Source organism: Cherax quadricarinatus, chromosome 60 (genome assembly GCF_038502225.1).
Source record: "Cherax quadricarinatus isolate ZL_2023a chromosome 60, ASM3850222v1, whole genome shotgun sequence".
NCBI classification, from domain to species: domain Eukaryota; kingdom Metazoa; phylum Arthropoda; class Malacostraca; order Decapoda; family Parastacidae; genus Cherax; species Cherax quadricarinatus.
Genome location: NC_091351.1, coordinates 25,118,690 through 25,139,950, shown reverse-complemented (window position 1 = coordinate 25,139,950; position 21,261 = coordinate 25,118,690). Strand labels below are relative to the sequence as shown.

The 21,261-nt window shown below is 44.2% G+C and overlaps 1 pseudogene; it reads right to left on the bottom strand.

Moving 5' to 3' along the window:
• The window catches only part of LOC128694528 (zwei Ig domain protein zig-8-like), a 200,849-nt pseudogene that overhangs the window by 92,100 nt on the left and 87,488 nt on the right, over positions 1-21,261 (bottom strand).

Below are 21,261 nucleotides of genomic sequence, written 5' to 3'. Positions count from 1 at the left end.
TGGCTGCAGAGAGCAAAAATTAAGAGCTACGAGTTGTGGCTACAGCTGCACAGAAGTGGCATATAGAGCTGAGGAACAAAACAGACATAACGTTTGGAAGAGCAACATGAGTGGCCAGTGAGGGGACTGAGGGAAGGGAAGGAGATAAGCAGATCTTGTAGAAGTGATATTAAGCAACCGGGTTCAAGGAGTGATATGGGAAACAACTAAGGTGATGTTTTAATCAGAACCAGAAATACAGAGGGAAAAAAATGGGACGAGGGGACGGAGATGCTAATAATTATTAATAGGCTTCAGGAGTCTGATGGAAGGACATCGAGAAGAAGAGAAAAAGAATGCATTATCATAATAACGGAAGAGATGGATATGTCCCAGTGACAAATTTTCAGAGAATTAAGAAGTATTTGAGGGGAAAAAATCGCCCAGTTAAATTGACATTCATAGCAAAACTGGTATGTAACAGGATCACTCAGCAGAAACCACAGTTAAAGAACTCACAAAAATACCAGCGGGTGGACATCTACTGTGACATAACATAAAAGGTAGGGAAGCAACAGAAAGATATTATACAAAGATGCAAGTGGCAGAAAATAGAGACAATGCTGGTATCAACAGGTAGGGAAGCCTAGACTCTGTAGGACCCATACACAACCATCCACAGAACCCCCTCAACCTCTACCACTTCACCCCAACCAAACACGATAACCCAAAATAAGCCACACACTACACCCACAGTTCCCACCCTTCCAGCACAAACTCCACCTTCACAGCACCCTCTTATAGTATCTCGCCCTGCTTCCCACTTCCCCAGATCGTACCAATTCCTTTCCACACACCCCTGGATAAAGTATTGGAAAAGAAGCTGAAGGTATGGTACGCCAACACAGATGTAATAAAAAAATAGATTGGCGGATATAAACCTTCCCCTTAAACTTCACCTTACCAACCTCAACAGAACACTTGACCATAACACAAGGCACAGATCACTCTTTGATGTTCCTCGTGTCCATCTCACGCTATGTAAAAACTTAATTCACATAAAAGGCCCAAAAATCTGGAATTCATTACCTGTGAATATAAAAGAAATATTGTCTGTTTATCAATTCAAAACTCTTCTTAAAAACCACTCGCTCACCCACGCCTAAATAAATACTGAATAACTGAATCTCATAAATGTATAACCTGTGACCCTAACAAACTATGTTGTTTAACTACATTACCTAATATAATATAATATGTACAGTAACTCATTTAATGACCACATGACTTGTTTTTAGTCGATCTTATTCCATTATATTATACATTGTTATGCTACAAATTTGTACGACTTAATGCTTCTTATATGAAATATTTGTACTTCATGTTGTAATTTGTTTAAGGTAATTTTTACCAGACAATATATAATTGCTTAGTTAATCTTAAGTTAATTTTAAGCTGCCTATAATGCTCTGCATACAAGGTGCTGCGGCATGTACACCCAACCACTATATTTCTTTGTACAACTATGTATAAATATATCAATAAATAACACCAATGTGCATCTTTAAGGCATCCTCAGACATCATATCACTCACAGAATCAAAGCTCACAGAGATGTTAACAGACACGATCTTCCTGACTGGCTATCAGATCCTCAGGAAACAGAGGGCACGAGAGGGAAGGAGGAGGTGCACTGCTCATCATAAACAAGATGAGTTAACACACCAAACGGGGAGTAAAATGAAATTAGCTCAGAGACACCCACACCGCCGTATGTCCTCGGATCACGGGAAAACACCTAGTTCTGTTGGGTGCGTGATTTTTGTAGGATTTGGTGGTCCTGTGGGTTAGAGCATCATGTGGTTTTTTTCTCACCATGAGGCGTGCCAAAACGATATGGGTTCGAATTATATATATATATATATATATATATATATATATATATATATATATATATATATATGTCGTGCCGAATATGTAAAACTGGTCAATTAGCAAGAACTCATTTAAAATTAAGTTCTTTCTAAAATTTTCTCGTATACGTTAAAAGATATATTTTTTTAATTAATGTTGATGTAAAAATTTATAATTTTGCACCAAAAGGAACTTAGAAAACTTACCTAACCTTATTATAACAAGAACAATTTATTTTAGCCTAACCCAACTAAATAGATTTGTTAACAATAATTTAATACTAAACAAACACAGTGAAATATATTTTTTTCGTTAGGTTCAGAATGATTTTGGCGAAATTATTGCATACACAAATTTTCGCTTGTCCTATATGGCAAGATGAACGTTGCTATTTAAGCCAAGATCGCAAGTTCTGCCTATTCGACACGACACGACATATATATATATATATATATATATATATATATATATATATATATATATATATATATATATATATATATATATATATATATATATATATATATATATATATATATATATATATATATATATACAGGAAAGAGTAAGGTTATGAGGATAACAAAAAGATTAGGTGATGAAAGATTGAATATCAGATTGGAGGGAGAGAGTATGGAGGAGGTGAACGTATTCAGATATTTGGGAGTGGACGTGTCAGCGGATGGGTCTATGAAAGATGAGGTGAATCATAGAATTGATGAGGGAAAAAGAGTGAGTGGTGCACTTAGGAGTCTGTGGAGACAAAGAACTTTGTCCTTGGAGGCAAAGAGGGGAATGTATGAGAGTATAGTTTTACCAACGCTCTTATATGGGTGTGAAGCGTGGGTGATGAATGTTGCAGCGAGGAGAAGGCTGGAGGCAGTGGAGATGTCATGTCTGAGGGCAATGTGTGGTGTGAATATAATGCAGAGAATTCGTAGTTTGGAAGTTAGGAGGAGGTGCGGGATTACCAAAACTGTTGTCCAGAGGGCTGAGGAAGGGTTGTTGAGGTGGTTCGGACATGTAGAGAGAATGGAGCGAAACAGAATGACTTCAAGAGTGTATCAGTCTGTAGTGGAAGGAAGGCGGGGTAGGGGTCGGCCTAGGAAGGGTTGGAGGGAGGGGGTAAAGGAGGTTTTGTGTGCGAGGGGCTTGGACTTCCAGCAGGCATGCGTGAGCGTGTTTGATAGGAGTGAATGGAGACAAATGGTTTTTAATACTTGACGTGCTGTTGGAGTGTGAGCAAAGTAACATTTATGAAGGGATTCAGGGAAACCGGCAGGCCGGACTTGAGTCCTGGAGATGGGAAGTACAGTGCCTGCACTCTGAAGGAGGGGTGTTAATGTTGCAGTTTAAAAACTGTAGTGTAAAGCACCCTTCTGGCAAGACAGTGATGGAGTGAATGATGGTGAAAGTTTTTCTTTTTCGGGCCACCCTGCCTTGGTGGGAATCGGCCGGTGTGATAATAAATAATAATAAAATATATATATATATATATATATATATATATATATATATATATATGCAAAACAACCACTGTGAAAGAGTAGTGAAATTCCAAGCGCTTTCGTGACTACTCACATTATCAAGGAACTATGAAAGTGAAGCATCCAAGGAAGCTATATAAGGGGTCTGGCCAGCACCTCACTATCAGATCCCACAACAGTTAAACACCTGACGCGCGCCGACCCAACTTGGATAGGTCCTTTGCACAACTCACCCACAAACTATTCTACCCAAGAAAATTTAAAAATTATTTGTCCAGTGTATTATTAAATTCTTCCCAAATTCTATTAATTATAAATGGATCTAATTTATATAAACCAAAGGAAATATTCATATTATTGTCAAAACTGCTTTTTATGAAACAAGATTCAATTATATTCCTGTCGACCATGGACTTGCTTGATACTACTTTCTCAACTTTTTGAAAATCAATTGGATGGTTAAAATCTCTTACATGAATAAATAGAGCATTGGAATCTTGTCCAGTTCTAATGCTATATTTATGTTGTTTTAATCTTAGTTCGAGATTTTTACCAGTTTGACCGTAATAAACTTTATCGCAAATTTTACAAGGAATCTTATAGACACATCCATCAGCATTTTGGGGGGAATTCTTTATCAAAAGTTTTTTTACTGTATCAAGATTTTTAAATACAACTTTGACATTAAAAGTCTTAAGAAGAGAAGGCATATCAACCAAGTTTTCATGGTAAGGGAGAACCAACATATTTTTAGTTGAATAAGGCTGGTTGTCCCTTTTTGGGTTGTAAAAAGTATTTCTAGCAATTTTAAATGATTTATCAATTATATTTCTCGGGTATTTCAGATCAATGGCTATTTCATAAATTTTGGATATTTCTTCATCTATGAAGACACACTTCTCTTTCACAGTGGTTGTTTTGCATATTTTAAAATCACCTGTTTACTGTGATCTTATTTTATATATATATATATATATATATATATATATATATATATATATATATATATATATATATATATATATATATATATATATATATATATATATATATATATATATATAATTATATATCTTTGACGGGCCTACACACTGTATCTAAGCACGTAGCACCTACGCCACACTGCCACTCCGGGTTCTAGCCGAGTGGCATAAATACTACGTAGTTTGATGCAGAGTGTGAAGTAAATTTTGAAGAGAAAGCTCTAATGTGGCGTTAACTCTTTCGATACTAGTGAGGATCTGTGAATTTCGTGGCGTGACGTAGTTTTACTGTATCCTCCTTCCTCGCCCTGAACAAGCAGTCTCCTACATAACTGGCAGTGGACGCCCTTACTTCAGTGGTGCACTTACTGAGAGAAAGCAATGAACAACCTGCTTCATAGTTGGCTTTTGATGACATGCAGGATTGTGGTCACATGTGACGCAAGTCACATGTGACCATGTGACTTGCTTAAAAATAGCGTGAAAATGCAGAATTAGCAAGAAAAGTAGATGCAACAACGAGGTGCAAAACGTAATAGTGAAGACACTACCAACTACACTCAAAGATTTAAATTGGATAAATTTAAATTTAGAAAGGATGTTTGGTAATAGAGATTTAAAGGAGGGAACAATCTGGCAAGTATGATCCTAGAAACTGAGAAACTAAAAAAAATGTTTATACAGTATATGAGTGAGATGAGTTGAGTTTGTGATGAAGGAAGAACGACTGAACCCGGTATCCAGAATTCTAATGTTATACAAATTATAAGATCTGTCTTTTATTATTACATAACAGAATAAAAAATCCAGACCAAAGAAAGTGTACAATAAGCCAACTGGTGCAACTCTACTGGCACTTACTTTCCTGCGGATGTTGTGCTTTTACCCCTCTTTTAGGGTCTAAGTCCTCAAAAAAAAAGATAGTTTTATGGTCTTTGTAAGTAAACTCATCGTTTTTAAAAATAAAAGTTTGTTCTACTTACCTACAACTGTGAGCCAGATGTAGTGCCTCATGGGTGGCGTTGTGGACACCTGGCACTCATACATTCCTGAGTCCCGAACTTGAGCAAACTTAACTGTAAGTGCCCAGTCCTCGGAGCCTGCGGTGTGCACTGCCCTGAACCTCTGATCAGATGTGTAGGTGTATGCCCCTACAGTGAGCAAGTGTGTGTCTCTATGTCGCAGCCACGACACCTGTGGATACACCTGTATTAGTACACCTGTGGATACACCTGTATTAACTCCCACGACACTTATATTTCAAGGATACATGTATTAATGTAGTGAGTAATGACTGTTGAAGTTGTCATTGATGCTACAGTTTCGTGACTCAGCGGCTGTGGAATAAAAATATTTGTTAGTTTCCTCTTAAAAATAGTCAGAATATTCTGTGGATACCACTTGTCTTACTGAATCTTTGTTTACACTGAGTCTCTTGCTCCGTCTTACTGAATCTTTGTTTACACTGAGTCTCTTGCTCCGTCTTACTGAATCTTTGTTTACACTGAGTCTCTTGCTCCGTCTTACTGAATCTTTGTTTACACTGAGTCTCTTGCTCCGTCTTACTGAATCTTTGTTTACACTGAGTCTCTTGCTCCGTCTTACTGAATCTTTGTTTACACTGAGTCTCTTGCTCCGTCTTACTGAATCTTTGTTTACACTGAGTCTCTTGCTCCGTCTTACTGAATCTTTGTTTACACTGAGTCTCTTGCTCCGTCTTACTGAATCTTTGTTTACACTGAGTCTCTTGCTCCGTCTTACTGAATCTTTGTTTACACTGAGTCTCTTGCTCCGTCTTACTGAATCTTTGTTTACACTGAGTCTCTTGCTCCGTCTTACTGAATCTTTGTTTACACTGAGTCTCTTGCTCCGTCTTACTGAATCTTTGTTTACACTGAGTCTCTTGCTCCGTCTTACTGAATCTTTGTTTACACTGAGTCTCTTGCTCCGTCTTACTGAATCTTTGTTTACACTGAGTCTCTTGCTCCGTCTTACTGAATCTTTATTTACACTGAGTCTCTTGCTCCGTCAAATGGTCATTTCTGTGTAACAATTTGAAACAAGTTTCTTTAACATTTCCTGGGTTGAAATTAATTAAAATAAATTGTCTATCAAAATTATTTTTATTTGTTTTTGTAATGTACAAAAAACATTCTAACACAAATTTAAACTAGATAAAACATTGACGATTTCTTTCAATATTTTCAATTAACATTACAAATATGTACATATATGATTGGATGAATTATTATACTTAAATAGAGCTAAACCGACAAGGGTCATGACTAGCTGGGGGCAGAAAATAGTGCCGGGGATATAAATAGCCTGGTGAAGAGGGGAGAAAAGTGCCGGAAGGGACGCTAAAGGCTATGTGTTAACTGGAGTTTACCTGAAGAGAGTTCCGAGGGTCAACGCCCCCGCGGCCCGGTCTGTGACCAGGCCTCCTGGTGGATCAGAGCCTGATCAACCAGGCTGTTGCTGCTGGCTGCACGCAAACCAACGTACGAGCCACAGCCCGGCTGGTCAGGAACCGACTTTAGGTGCTTGTCCAGTGCCAGCTTGAAGACTGCCAGGGGTCTGTTGGTAATCCCCCTCATGTATGCTGGGAGGCAGTTGAACAGTCTCGGGCCCCTGACACTTATTGTATGGTCTCTTAACGTGCTAGTGACACCCCTGCTTTTCATTGGGGGGATGTTGCATCGTCTGCCAAGTCTTTTGCTTTCGTTGTGAGTGATTTTCGTGTGCAAGTTCGGTACTAGTCCCTCTAGGATTTTCCAGGTGTATATAATCATGTATCTCTCCCGCCTGCGTTCCAGGGAATACACGTTCAGGAACCTCAAGCGCTCCCAGTGATTGAGGTGTTTTATCTCCGTTATGGGCGCCGTGAAGGTTCTCTGTACATTTTCTAGGTCAGCAATTTCACCTGCCTTGAAAGGTGCTGTTAGTGTGCAGCAATATTCCAGCCTTTCAAAGTTAGTATAGTAAAGCACTTGCTGACAAAGTCAAAAAGTGATGGTAAGTCGAAGGCAGGGTCGTCTGCAAGAAGGGAAGATAAGGTAAGAGTGGTAGGGCAGTGGCGTTGGTTTAAATAAATTCTGCGAGCTCTGGTAAACCGGACAATCCACAGAAAAGTGAAAACTGTAATAGGGACCCCGACAAACCTCACAGAGGAAAATAGGGTGTTATCCCATGAGATACCCATGAGTAAGGCGAGTATGGCCGATGTGGAGATTTGAGAGTGCAGTCTCCCGAGTACGGCAACGGTGGTAAGAAGATGGCCACAAATCTAAAAGCGGTTTAATAGAGTGTAATTTGTTATGGTGTATGTGCGGCCACCGTTGTTGCCAACGGCCGTGAAGACGGGAAGAGATGACCAAAATAATCCTTAAACGGAATACCTCTATAGGAAACCGGAAGATCATGTACCGCTGACCGCGCAGCAGCCGCTTGTTCTTTGCCCTGCACATCAACGTGTCCAGGGACCCAACAAAAAACGACGCCCTCGTTTTTGCTAGCCACACAGTGCAATCAAATCTGAATACGAAGGACCAATGGATGAGGGGAATCGAATTCCCTGAGAGAATCTGAAATGATCACAAACGTCTAAGGAAATATATATGTAATACGGAGAAGCGCTATGAGGATGGCATACAACTCGGCGGTAAAAATACTAGCCGAGTCTAACATGTGACCTCGGACAACATCGTCAGGGAACACTGCTGCGAACCCAACACCGTCAGAAGGCTTAGAACCATCTGTATAAACAGCGACGGCACGAGCATGCGACCGGAAGTAATTAAGAAAAAGAGCGAGAAGCAGCAGCAGTAGGTAGTAGAGCTTTGGCGCAAGGCAGTAGGGCAGAACAGACAAGACCCCGTCGAAACCTCCCTTTGGGAGGTTCCAAAATACACGGGAGGCAACTGGAGAGAAGACCGGAGTGAGTGAAGATGAATAGAAAACAGTCGGAGCAAGCAGGGGGCGATGAACAAAAAACGTCTATAACCAGCCTATACATAGAAGGAACACGAAAGTCATAAGAACGGACAAAGTAACGAAGGCAATGAACATCACGACGATCAGCTAAGGAACATTCGCCTCAGCATAGAGGCTTTCAACAAGAGATGAACGACAGGCACCAAGGCATACACGAAGACATTGATGATGAAGGGGATTAATTTAGAGTTGTAACTTGTAGGAGAAGCCGCAGAATAGACTTAGTTTCCATAAATAACTAAAAAAGGCACAATACAGTGACTGGAACGATGCACAAATAACCCGCACATTGTAGAGAGGAGCTTACCGCGACGTTTCGGTCCGACTTGGACCATTTACAAAGTCACACTAACCAGAAGAGTAGCAGGACGGCTATATATAGGCAGGAAGAGGTAGTGGTGGTAGTAGTAGCAGTAGTAGTGGTGGTAGTATTAGTAGTAGTAGTAGTAGTAGTAGTAGCAGTAGTAGTAGTAGTAGTAGTAATAGTAGTAGTAGTAGTAGTAGTAGTACTAGTAGTAGTAGTAGTAGTAGTGGTAGTAGTGGGGAATTAAGGAGGAGGAGGAGGAGCCAGTCAAACATTTAATCACGTCTCTAGAGTCTCCTATGTTAGTCACGTCCCCAGTGACTCCTATGTTAGTCACGTCCCTAGCGTCTATGTTAATCACGTCTACAGCGTCTCCTATGTTAGTCACGTCCCCAGCGTTTATGTTAGTCAGGTCTCCAGCGTCTATGTTACTCACGTCTCCAGCGTCTTCTATGTTAGTCACGTTTCCAGCGTCTCCCATGTTACTCACGTCCCCAGCGTCTCCTATGTTAGTCACGTCTCCAGCGTCTATGTTAGTCACATCCCCAGCGTCTCCATGAGCCACGTCTCCAGCGCCTCGTATGTTAGTCACGACCCCAGCGTCTCCTATGTTAGACACGTCTCAAGCGTCTATGTTAGTCAAGTCTCCAGCGTCTCCTATGTTAGTCACGACCCCAGCGTCTCCTATGTTAGCCACGTCTCCAGCGTCTATGTTAGTCACGTCTCTAGCGTCTCCTATGCTAGTCACGACCCCAGCACGTCCTATGTTAGTCACGTCCCCAGCGTCTCCTATGTTAGTCACGTCCCCAGCGTCTCCTATGTATGTCACGTAACCAGAGTCTATGTTAGTCACATCTCCAGCTTCTCCTATGATAGTCACGTCCACAGCGTCTATGTTAGTAACGTCCACAGCGTCTCCTATGTTAGTCTCGTCTCCAGCGTCTCCTATGTTAGTCACGTCCCCAGCGTCTCCTATGTTAATCAGGTCCTCAGCGTCATGTCTCAAGCGTCTCCTATGTTAGTCACGTCCCCAGCGTCTATGTTAATCACGTCTCCAGCATCTCCTATGTTAGTCACGTATCCAGCGTCTCCTATGTTAGTCACGTCCCCAGCGTCTCCTATGTCAGTCACGTAACCAGCGTCTATGTTAGTCACATCTCCAGCGTCTCCTATGATAGTCACGTCCACAGCGTCTATGTTAGTAACGTCCACAGCGTCTCCTATGTTAGTCTCGTCTCCAGCGTCTCCTATGTTAGTCACGTCCCCAGCGTCTATGTTAGTCATGTCCCCAGCGTCTATGTTAGTCATGTCCCCAGCGTCTCCTATGATAGTCACGTTCACAGAGGCTATGTTAGTCACGTCCCCAGCGTCTATGTTAGTCACGTCTCCAGCGTCTATATTATTCATGTCCACAGCGTCTCCTATGTTAGTCACGTTCCCAGTGTCTCCTATGTTAGTCACGTCTCCAGCGTCTCATATGTTAGTCACGTCCTCAGCGTCTATGTTAGTCACGTCTCCAGCGTCTATGTTAGTAACATCCCCAGCGTCTATGATAGTCACGTCTCAAGCGTCTATGTTAGTCATGTCCCTAGCGTCTCCTATGTTAATCACGTCCCCAGCGCTTACGGTATTCACGTCCCCAGCGTCTCCTATGTTAGTCACGTCCTCAGCGTCTATGTTAGTCACGTCCCAAGCGTCTATGTTAGTAATGTCTCCAGTGTCTATGTTAGACACGTCCCCAGCGTCTCCTATGTTAGACACGTCTCCAGCGTCTATGTTACTAACGTCCCCAGCGTCTCCCATGTTAGTCACGTCTCCAGCGTCTATGTTAGATACGTCCACAGCGTCTCCTATGTTAGTCAGGTCCCCAGTGTCTATGTTACTCACGTATCCAGCGACTCCTATGTTAGTCAGGTCGCCAGCGTCTATGTTACTCATGTCTCAAGCATCTCCTATGTTACTCACGTCTCCAGCGTCTCCTATGTTAGCCACGTCCCCAGCATCTACGTTATTCTTGTCCCCAGAGTCTCTTATGTTAGTCACATCCCCATCGTCTATTTTAGTCACGTCTCCAGCATCTCCTATGTTAGTCACGTCTCCAGCGTCTCCTATGTTAGTCACGTCCCCAGCATCAACGTTAGTCACATCCCCATCGTCTATTTTAGTCACGTCTCCAGCATCTCCTATGTTAGTCATGTCCCCAGCGTCTCCTATGATAGTCACGTTCACAGAGGCTATGTTAGTCACGTCCCCAGCGTCTATGTTAGTCACGTCTCCAGCGTCTATATTATTCATGTCCACAGCGTCTCCTATGTTAGTCACGTTCCCAGTGTCTCCTATGTTAGTCACGTCTCCAGCGTCTCATATGTTAGTCACGTCCTCAGCGTCTATGTTAGTCACGTCTCCAGCGTCTATGTTAGTAACATCCCCAGCGTCTATGATAGTCACGTCTCAAGCGTCTATGTTAGTCACGTCCCCAGTGTCTATGTTAGTCATGTCCCTAGCGTCTCCTATGTTAATCACGTCCCCAGCGCTTACGGTATTCACGTCCCCAGCGTCTCCTATGTTAGTCACGTCCTCAGCGTCTATGTTAGTCACGTCCCAAGCGTCTATGTTAGTAATGTCTCCAGTGTCTATGTTAGACACGTCCCCAGCGTCTCCTATGTTAGACACGTCTCCAGCGTCTATGTTACTAACGTCCCCAGCGTCTCCCATGTTAGTCACGTCTCCAGCGTCTATGTTAGATACGTCCACAGCGTCTCCTATGTTAGTCAGGTCCCCAGTGTCTATGTTACTCACGTATCCAGCGACTCCTATGTTAGTCAGGTCGCCAGCGTCTATGTTACTCATGTCTCAAGCATCTCCTATGTTACTCACGTCTCCAGCGTCTCCTATGTTAGCCACGTCCCCAGCATCTACGTTATTCTTGTCCCCAGAGTCTCTTATGTTAGTCACATCCCCATCGTCTATTTTAGTCACGTCTCCAGCATCTCCTATGTTAGTCACGTCTCCAGCGTCTCCTATGTTAGTCACGTCCCCAGCATCAACGTTAGTCACATCCCCATCGTCTATTTTAGTCACGTCTCCAGCATCTCCTATGTTAGTCATGTCCCCAGCGTCTCCTATGATAGTCACGTTCACAGAGGCTATGTTAGTCACGTCCCCAGCGTCTATGTTAGTCACGTCTCCAGCGTCTATATTATTCATGTCCACAGCGTCTCCTATGTTAGTCACGTTCCCAGTGTCTCCTATGTTAGTCACGTCTCCAGCGTCTCATATGTTAGTCACGTCCTCAGCGTCTATGTTAGTCACGTCTCCAGCGTCTATGTTAGTAACATCCCCAGCGTCTATGATAGTCACATCTCAAGCGTCTATGTTAGTCACGTCCCCAGTGTCTATGTTAGTCATGTCCCTAGCGTCTCCTATGTTAATCACGTCCCCAGCGCTTACGGTATTCACGTCCCCAGCGTCTCCTATGTTAGTCACGTCCTCAGCGTCTATGTTAGTCACGTCCCAAGCGTCTATGTTAGTAATGTCTTCAGTGTCTATGTTAGACACGTCCCCAGCGTCTCCTATGTTAGACACGTCTCCAGCGTCCATGTTACTAACGTCCCCAGCGTCTCCCATGTTAGTCACGTCTCCAGCGTCTATGTTAGATACGTCCACAGCGTCTCCTATGTTAGTCAGGTCCCCAGTGTCTATGTTACTCACGTATCCAGCGACTCCTATGTTAGTCAGGTCGCCAGCGTCTATGTTATTCATGTCTCAAGCATCTCCTATGTTACTCACGTCTCCAGCGTCTCCTATGTTAGCCACGTCCCCAGCATCTACGTTATTCTTGTCCCCAGAGTCTCTTATGTTAGTCACATCCCCATCGTCTATTTTAGTCACGTCTCCAGCATCTCCTATGTCAGTCACGTCTCCAGCGTCTCCTATGTTAGTCACGTCCCCAGCATCAACGTTAGTCACATCCCCATCGTCTATTTTAGTCACGTCTCCAGCATCTCCTATGTTAGTCACGTCCCCAGCGTCTCCTATGTTAGTCTCTTCCTCAGCGTCTATGTTAACCACGTCCCCAGCGTCTCCTATGTTAATAACATCTCCAGCGCCTCCTATGTTAGTCACATCCCCAGTGTCTCCTATGTTAGTCACGTACCCAGCGTCTATGTTAGTCACGTCCACAGCGTCTCCTATGTGAGTCACGTCTCCAGAGTCTCCTATGTAAGTCACGCACCCAGCGTCCATGTTAATCACGTCTCCAGCGTCTATGTTAGTCACGTCCTCAGCGTCTCCTATGTTATTCACGTTCACAGCGCCTATGTTAGTAACGTCCACAGTATCTCATATGTGAGTCACGTCTTCAGTGTCTCCTATGTTAGTCACGCCCCCAGCGTCCATGTTAATCACGTCTCCAGCGTCTATGTTAGTCACGACCTCAGCGTCTCCTATGTTAGACACGACCTAAGCGTCTCCTATGTTAGTCACGTCCCCAGAGTCTCACATGTTAGTCACGTCCCCAGCGTCCCCTATGTTATTCAAGTCCCCAGCGTCTATGTTAGTCACGTCCAAAGCGTCTATGTTAGTCACGTCCTAATCGTCTGTGTTAGTCACGTCCCCAGCGTCTATGTTAGTCACGTCTCCAGCGTCTATGTTAGTCATATCCCAAGCATCTCCTATGTTAGTCACGTCCCCAGCGTCTATGTTAGTCACGTCCCCAGCGTCTATGTTAGCCTCGTCACCAGCGTCTCTTTTGTTAGTCACGTCCCCAGCGTCTATGTTAGTCACGTCCAAAGCGTCTATGTTAGTCACGTCCTCAGCGTCTGTGTTAGTCACGTCCCCAGCGTCTATGTTAGTCACGTCTCCAGCGTCTATGTTATTCATGTCCCAAGCGTCTCCTATGTTAGTCACGTCCCCAGCGTCTATTTTAGTCAAGTCTCCAGCGTCTCCTATGTCAGTTACGTCCACAGTGTCTCCTATGTTAGTTACGTCCACGGTGTCTCCTATGCTAGTCACGTCCCCAGCGTATATGTTAATCACGTCTTCAGCGTCTCCTATGTTAGTCACGTCCCCAGCGTCTCCTATGTTAGTCGCATCTCCAGCGTCTACGTTAGTCACGTCCTCAGCGTCTCCTATGTTAGTAACGTTCCCAGCGTCTATGTTAGTCACGTCCCCAGCGTCTATGTTAGTCACGTCTCCAGAGTTTCCTATGTTAGTAACGTCCCCAGCGTCTATGTTAGTCACGTCTCCAGAGTCTCCTGTGTTAGTCACGTCCCAAGCGCCTCCTATGTTAGTCACGTATCCAGCGGCTATGTTAGTTACGTCAAAATCGTCTCCTATGTTAGTCAGGTCTCCAGCGTCCCCTATGTTAGTCACGTCCCCAGCGTCTATGTTAGTCACGTCACCAGCGTCACCTATGTAAGTCACGTCCCCAGCGTCTATCTTAGTCACGTCCCCAGCGTCTATTTTAGTCACGTCTCCAGCGTCTCCTATGTTAAAGTCCCCATCGTCTCCTTTGTTAGTCAGGTCGCCAGCGTCTCCTATGTGAGTCACGGCTCCAGCGTCTATGTTACTCACGTCCCTAGCGTCTCCTAAGTTAGTCACGTCCCCAGCGTCTATGTTAGTCACGTCCCCAGTGTCTATATTAGTCACGTCCCCAGCGTCTCCTATTTCAGTCACGTCCCAAGCGTCTCCTATGTTAGTCACGTCCGCAGCGTCTGCTATGTTAGTCACGTCCCAAGCCTCTATGCTAGTCACGTACCTAGTCTCTGTGTTAGTCACGTCACCAGCGTCTCCTATGTTAGTCTCGTAAATAGCGTCTTTGTTATTCTCGTCCCCAGCATCTCGTATGCTAGTCACGTCCCCAGCGTCTCCTATGTTAGTCACGTCCCCAGCGCGTCCTATGTTAGTCACGTCCCCAGCGTCTACGTTAGTCATGTCATCAGTGTCTCCTATGTTTGTCACGTCACCAGCGTCTCCTACGTTAGTCACGTCCCCAGCGTCTCCTATGTTAGTCACGTCCCCTGCGTCTCCTATGTTATCCACGTCTCCAGCGTTTCCTATGTTAGTCACGTCCACAGCGTCTGCTTTGTCAGTCACGTCTCCAGCGTCTCCTATGTTAGTCACGTCCCCAGCGTCCATGTTAATCACATCTCCAACGTCTATGTTAGTCACGTACCCAGCGTCTCCTTTGTGAGTCACGTCCCCAGCGTCTCCTATGTTAGTCACGTCTCCAGCGTCTCCTATGTTAGTCCCGTCCCCAGAGTGTATGTTAGTCATATCCCCAGCGTCTATGTTAGCCACGTCCACAGCGTCTGCTTTGTCAGTCACGTCTCCAGCGTCTCCTATGTTAGTCACGTCCCCAGCGTCCATGTTCATCACATCTCCAGCGTCTATGTTAGTCACATCCCCAGCGTCTCCTTTGTGAGTCACGTCCACAGCGTCCTCTCTGTGAGTCACGTCCCCAGCGTCTCCTATGTCAGTCAGGTCTCCAGCGTCTCCTATGTTACTCACGTCTCCAGCGTCTCCTATGTTAGTCACGTCCGCTGCGACTCCTATGTTAGTCACGCCCACAGCGTCTCGTATGTTAGTCAAGTCCCCACCGTCTCCTATGTTAGTCACGTTCTGAGCGTCTATGTTAGTCACGCCCCCAGCGTCTCCAATGTTAGTCACATCTCCATCGTCTATGTTAGTCTCGTTCCCTGCGTCTCGTACGTTAGTCGCATCTCCAGCGTCTTTGTTATTCACGTACACAGCGTCTCCTATGTTAGTCAGGTCTCCAACGTCTAGCGTCTATGTTAGACAAGTCCCCAGCGTCTATGTTAGTCACGTCCCCAGCGTCTCCTATGTTAGTCATGTCCCCACGGTCTATGTTAGTCACGTCCCCACTTTCTATGTTAGTCACGTCCCCAGCGTCTCCTATGTTAGTCACGTCCCCACGGTCTATATTAGTCACGTCCCTAGCGTCTATGTTAGTCATGTCCCCAGCGTGCATGTTAGTCACGTCCCCAGAGTCTATGTTAGTCACGTCCCCAGCGTCTATGTTAGTCACGTCCCCAGCGTCTCCTATGTTAGTTACGTCCCCACGGTCTATATTAGTCACGTCCCCAGCGTCTATGTTAGTCATGTCCCCAGCGTGCATGTTAGTCACGTCCCCAGAGTCTATGTTAGTCACGTCCCCAGCCTCTATGTTAGTCAGGTCCCCATTGTCTATGTTAGTCACGTCCCGATCGCCTATGTTATTCACGTCCCCTGCGTCTACGTTAGTCACGCCCCCAGTCTATGTTAATCACGTCTCCAGCGTGTCCTATGATAGTCACATCCCCAGCGTCTCCTATGTTAGTCACGTCCAAGCGTCTATGTTAGTCACGTCCACAGCGTCTCCTATGTCAGTCACGTCCAAGCGTCTATGTTAGTCACGTCTATAGCGTCTCCTATGTTAGTCACGTCCCCAGCGTCTTTGTTAATCACGTCCCCAGCGTCTCCTCTGTTAGTCATGTCCCCAACGTCTCCTATATTAGTCACGTCCTCAGCGTCTAAGTTAGTCACGTCCCCAGCGTCTATGTTAGTCACGTTCCCTGCGTCTATGTTAATCACGTCTCGAGCGTCTCCTATGTTATTAACGTCCCCAGCGTCTATGTTAGTCACGTCCCCAGCGTCTCCAATATTAGATACGTCCACAGCATCTCCTGTGTTAGTCACGTCCCCAGCGTCTATGTTTGTCACGTCCCCAGCGTCTCCTATGTTAGTCACGTCTCCAGCGTTTATGTTACTCACGTCTCCAGCGTCTTCTATGTTAGTCACGTCCCCAGCGTCTCCTATGTTAGTCACGTCTCCATCCTCTATGTTAGTCAAGTCTCCAGCGTCTCCTATGTTAGTCACGTCTCCATCCTCTATGTTATTCAAGTCCCCAGCGTCTCCTATGTTAGTCACGTCCACAGCGTCTATGTCAGTCACGTCCGCAGCGTCTATGTTACTCACCACCCCAGCGTCTATGTAAGTCACGTACCCAGCGTCTATGTTAGTCACGTACCCAGCGTCTATGTTAGTCACGTACCCAGCGTATTCTATGTTAGTCACGTCTCCAGCGTCTATGTTAGTCACGTCCCCAGCGTCTATGTTTGTCACGTCCCCAGCGTCTATGTTAGTCACGTCCCCAGCGTCTATGTTTGTCACGTCTCCCGCGTCTCCTATGTTAGTCACGTCCTCAGAGTCTATGTTACTCACGTCCTCAGCGTCTCCTATGTTAGTCACGTCCCCAGCGTCTATGTTAGTCACGTCCCCAGCGTCTCCTATGTTAGTCACGTCCCCAGCGTCTATGATAGTCACGTCCCCAGCGTCTATGTTAGTCACGTCCCCAGCGTCTACGTTAGTCACGTCCCCAACGTCTCCTATGTTAGTCACGTCCCCAGCGTCTCCTATGTTAGTCACGTTTCCAGCGTCTATGTTAGTCATGCCCCCAGCGTCTATGTTAGTCACGTCCCCAGCGTCTATGTTAGTCACGTCTCCAGCGTGTCCTATGTTAGTCACGTCCTCAGCGTCTGTATTAGTCACGTCCCCAGCGTCTCCTATGTTAGTCACGTCCCCAGCGTCTCCTATGTTAGTCACGTCCCCAGCGTCTCCTATGTTAGTCACGTCCCCAGCGTCTCCTATGTTAGTCACGTTTCCAGCGTCTCCTATGTTAGTCACGTCCCCAGCGTCTCCTATGTTAATCACATCCCCGTCGTTTCCTATGTGAGTCACGTGCCCAGCGTCTCCTATGTTAGTCACGTCCCCAGCGTCTCCTATGTTAGTCACATCTCCACCGTCTCCTGTGTTAGTCACGTCTTCAGCGTCTATATTAGTCACTTCTCCAGCGTCTCCTTTATTAGTCACGTCTCCAGCGTCTCCTATATTAGTCACGTCAGTCACGTCTCCAGCGTCTCCTATATTAGTCACGTCTTCAGCTTCTCTTATATTAGTCACGTCTCCAGCGTCTCCTATATTAGTCACGTCAGTCACGTCTCCAGCGTCTCCTATATTAGTCACGTCTCCAGCGTCTCCTATATTAGTCACGTCAGTCACGTCTCCAGCGTCTCCTATATTAGCCACGTCTCCAGTGTCTCCTATATTACCTACGTCTCCAGCGTCTCCTATATTAGTCACGTCTCCAGCGTCTCCTATATTACCTACGTCTCCAGCGTCTCCTATATTAGTCACGTCCCCAGCGTCTCTTATATTAGCCACGTCTCCAGCGTCTCCTGTATTAGTCACGTCTCCAGCGTCTCCTATATTAGCCACGTCTCCAGCGTCTCCTATATTAGCCACGTCTCCAGCGTCTCCTATATTAGTCACGTCTCCAGCGTCTCCTATATTAGTCACGTCTCCAGCGTCTCCTATATTAGTCACGTCTCCAGCGTCTCCTATATTAGCCACGTCTCCAGCGTCTCCTATATTAGCCACGTCTCCAGCGTCTCCTATATTAGCCACGTCTTCAGCGTCTCCTATACTAGCCACGCCTCCAGCGTCTCCTATATTAGCCACGTCTCCAGCGTCTCCTATATTAGTCACGTCTCCAGCGTCTCCTATATTAGTCACGTCTCCAGCGTCTCCTATATTAGCCACGTCTCCAGCGTCTCCTATATTAGTCACGTCTTCAGCGTCTCTTATATTAGCCACGTCTCCAGCGTCTCCTATATTAGTCACGTCTCCAGCGTCTCCTATATTAGCCACGTCTCCAGCGTCTCCTATATTAGCCACGTCTTCAGCGTCTCCTATACTAGCCACGTCTCCAGCGTCTCCTATATTAGCCACGTCTCCAACGTCTCCTATATTAGCCACGTCTCCAGCGTCTCCTATATTAGTCACGTCTCCAGCGTCTCCTATATTAGTCTCACAATAAATAAACAGCGTCGCAACTATTAAATCGAAGCTAATAAAAACCCATATAAACAATTAGGTGGTTGTAGACGGCTTTACTGGTCCTCTGGATTATTGACAAAAAAGGCTTTACTGGTCCTCTGGATTATTGACAAAAAAGGTTTTACTGGTCCTCTGGATTATTGACAAAAAAGGTTTTACTGGTCCTTTGGATTCTTGACGAAAAAGGCTTTACTGGTCCTCTGGAATATTGACAAAAAAGACTTTACTGGTCCTCTGGAATATTGACAAAAAAGGCTTTACTGGTCCTCTGGATTATTGACAAAAAAGGTTTTACTGGTCCTCTGGAATATTGACAAAAAAGGCTTTACTGGTCCTTTGGATTCTTGACGAAAAAGGCTTTACTGGTCCTCTGGAATATTGACAAAAAAGGCTTTACTGGTCCTCTGGAATATTGACAAAAAAGACTTTACTGGTCCTCTGGAATATTGACAAAAAAGGCTTTACTGGTCCTCTGGATTATTGACAAAAAAGGTTTTACTGGTCCTCTGGAATATTGACGAAAAAGGCTTTACTGGTCCTCTGGAATATTGGCAAAAAAGGCTTTACTGGTCCTCTGGAATATTGACAAAAAACTAATTTATCTGCTACTTTAGATCAATTTTAAGCAACTTCCAGTCGTGAATTCAATCAAAATCATCTCCTTTGCATAATAATATTTCTTCAATTTTACTGAATAATACCAAGAAACTGGAAACACAACGACACCCTTAAAAAAAAACTAGAAACACCGGAAAGTCGCTTTTTTGAAGCATTCACAAGGTGGAGACTTTGTCTTCCTGTCAAGCACTGCGTCCTGCACCAGTTGTTTTGTATAAGTAAATTTATTCAGGTATTCACAAATAGTTACATGGATTATCATACATAGCCGCATATGTGTAGTTATATAGATTATCATACATAGCAGCATATGTGTAGTTATATAGATTATCATACATAGCAGCATATGTGTAGTTGCATGGATTATCATACATAGCAGCATATGTGTAGTTATATAGATTATCATACATAGCAGCATATGTGTAGTTACATAGATTATCATACATAGCAGCATATGTGTAGTTACATAGATTATCATACATAGCAGCATATGTGTAGTTACATAGATTATCATACATAGCAGCATATGTGTAGTTACATAGATTATCATACATAGCAGCATATGTGTAGTTACATAGATTATCATACATAGCAGCATATGTGTAGTTACATAGATTATCATACATAGCAGCATATGTGTAGTTACATAGATTATCATACATAGCAGCATATGTGTAGAGAACCTGAGATAACCAAAAAATTCAGAGTGACTTCTTTCCATTGGGGTCCTTTTAATTCCTTATTATTTTACTATAAGGGAGATATCTTATTATTATAATATAAAGGAGATATATTAGGAATGAGATAAATGAGTTATTTATATTTACACGTGTGTTAGCTAAAAAATAAAAAAAAATCATTCTCCTCCCTTTCTGTCGCTACATTCATCAGGTATCTTTTGTCTCTCCTCTTCAACTGGTTCATGCTATGACTGGCTTTGACATGTGCAGGCAGTCTGTTCCATGTCTTTACTGCTGTACAGCAGGTGTTTGAAGCCTGGCCACTGACTGTGGCTACTACAAAGTTGTTTTCCCTTCCCCTAGCATTATGGTTGCTGCGGTTCCCAACCTTGACAAAACTGGCAGCAAGATGTCCTGGACACTGAGAAATTTTGTAAACTTGATTTAACTTCAGTTGTTTTACTCTGTCTTCAATATTCAGCATATCCAATTGTTGTAATTCATCCTGGCCTACATGTTCTCTTGGACCCAGGTCCAGGACCCAGGTCCAGGACCCAGGTCCAGGACCCAAGTCCAGGATGAATCTTACTATTTTGTTCTGGGTGATTTGCAATCTATCTTTCAGTTTTTGTTTTGTCAAGTGCAAGTGTAGTCCATATAACACTGTATAAGGGCTAGACATAGTGTCCTGCGAGCCTCAGTAGGTAGACACTGTGCTTGTCTGTAAAGGAACTTCAGTCTGGCATTCGCTTTCTTTACTACACTGTTCTCTATCAATTCCCAGTGATGGGCTTCCCATTACACTGGACATTAAAAATTATTTACCCTTCTCAGTTTATATTTCGTGCCAAAGAGAATGGCTTCAGTTTTCCCTGGGGTGTAATGATAGTTTGTTGTCTACTAACCATTTGCTGCAGGACTCCAGTTCCAGTGTTAATACATTAGCTATATCTTGTGGATCTTTACCTGACACTAACAGAGCACTGTCATCTGCATACAGTAGGAGTTTGCACTTGACACTGATGGGCATTTCGTTTACACAAAGAAATAATAAGGAACTCCACATGCTATCAGCAGGGGTTCTGACTCAGTTTTGTTGATTTTGACAATTTGTTTCCTGTTGCAGTCTATGGAATGCCGATAGTTTGAAGTTTCTTACATAATATATTGTGGTTGACAGTATCGAAGGCCTTTTGCAGGTCTAAGGTTACCATACCTATGAGGTTCCCCTTTGACATTTCAGTTCTCTTATAATCCATCAGATTAATTAGGGAGGTGTCGGTTGAGTCAGAGCTCCTAAAGCCTGACTAATACTATGGAGAATGTTGTTGTCATTAAGGTACTTAACTACTTGACAGTACACCGCCCTCTCTAGAATTATGGATATAACGATGAGTATACTAACA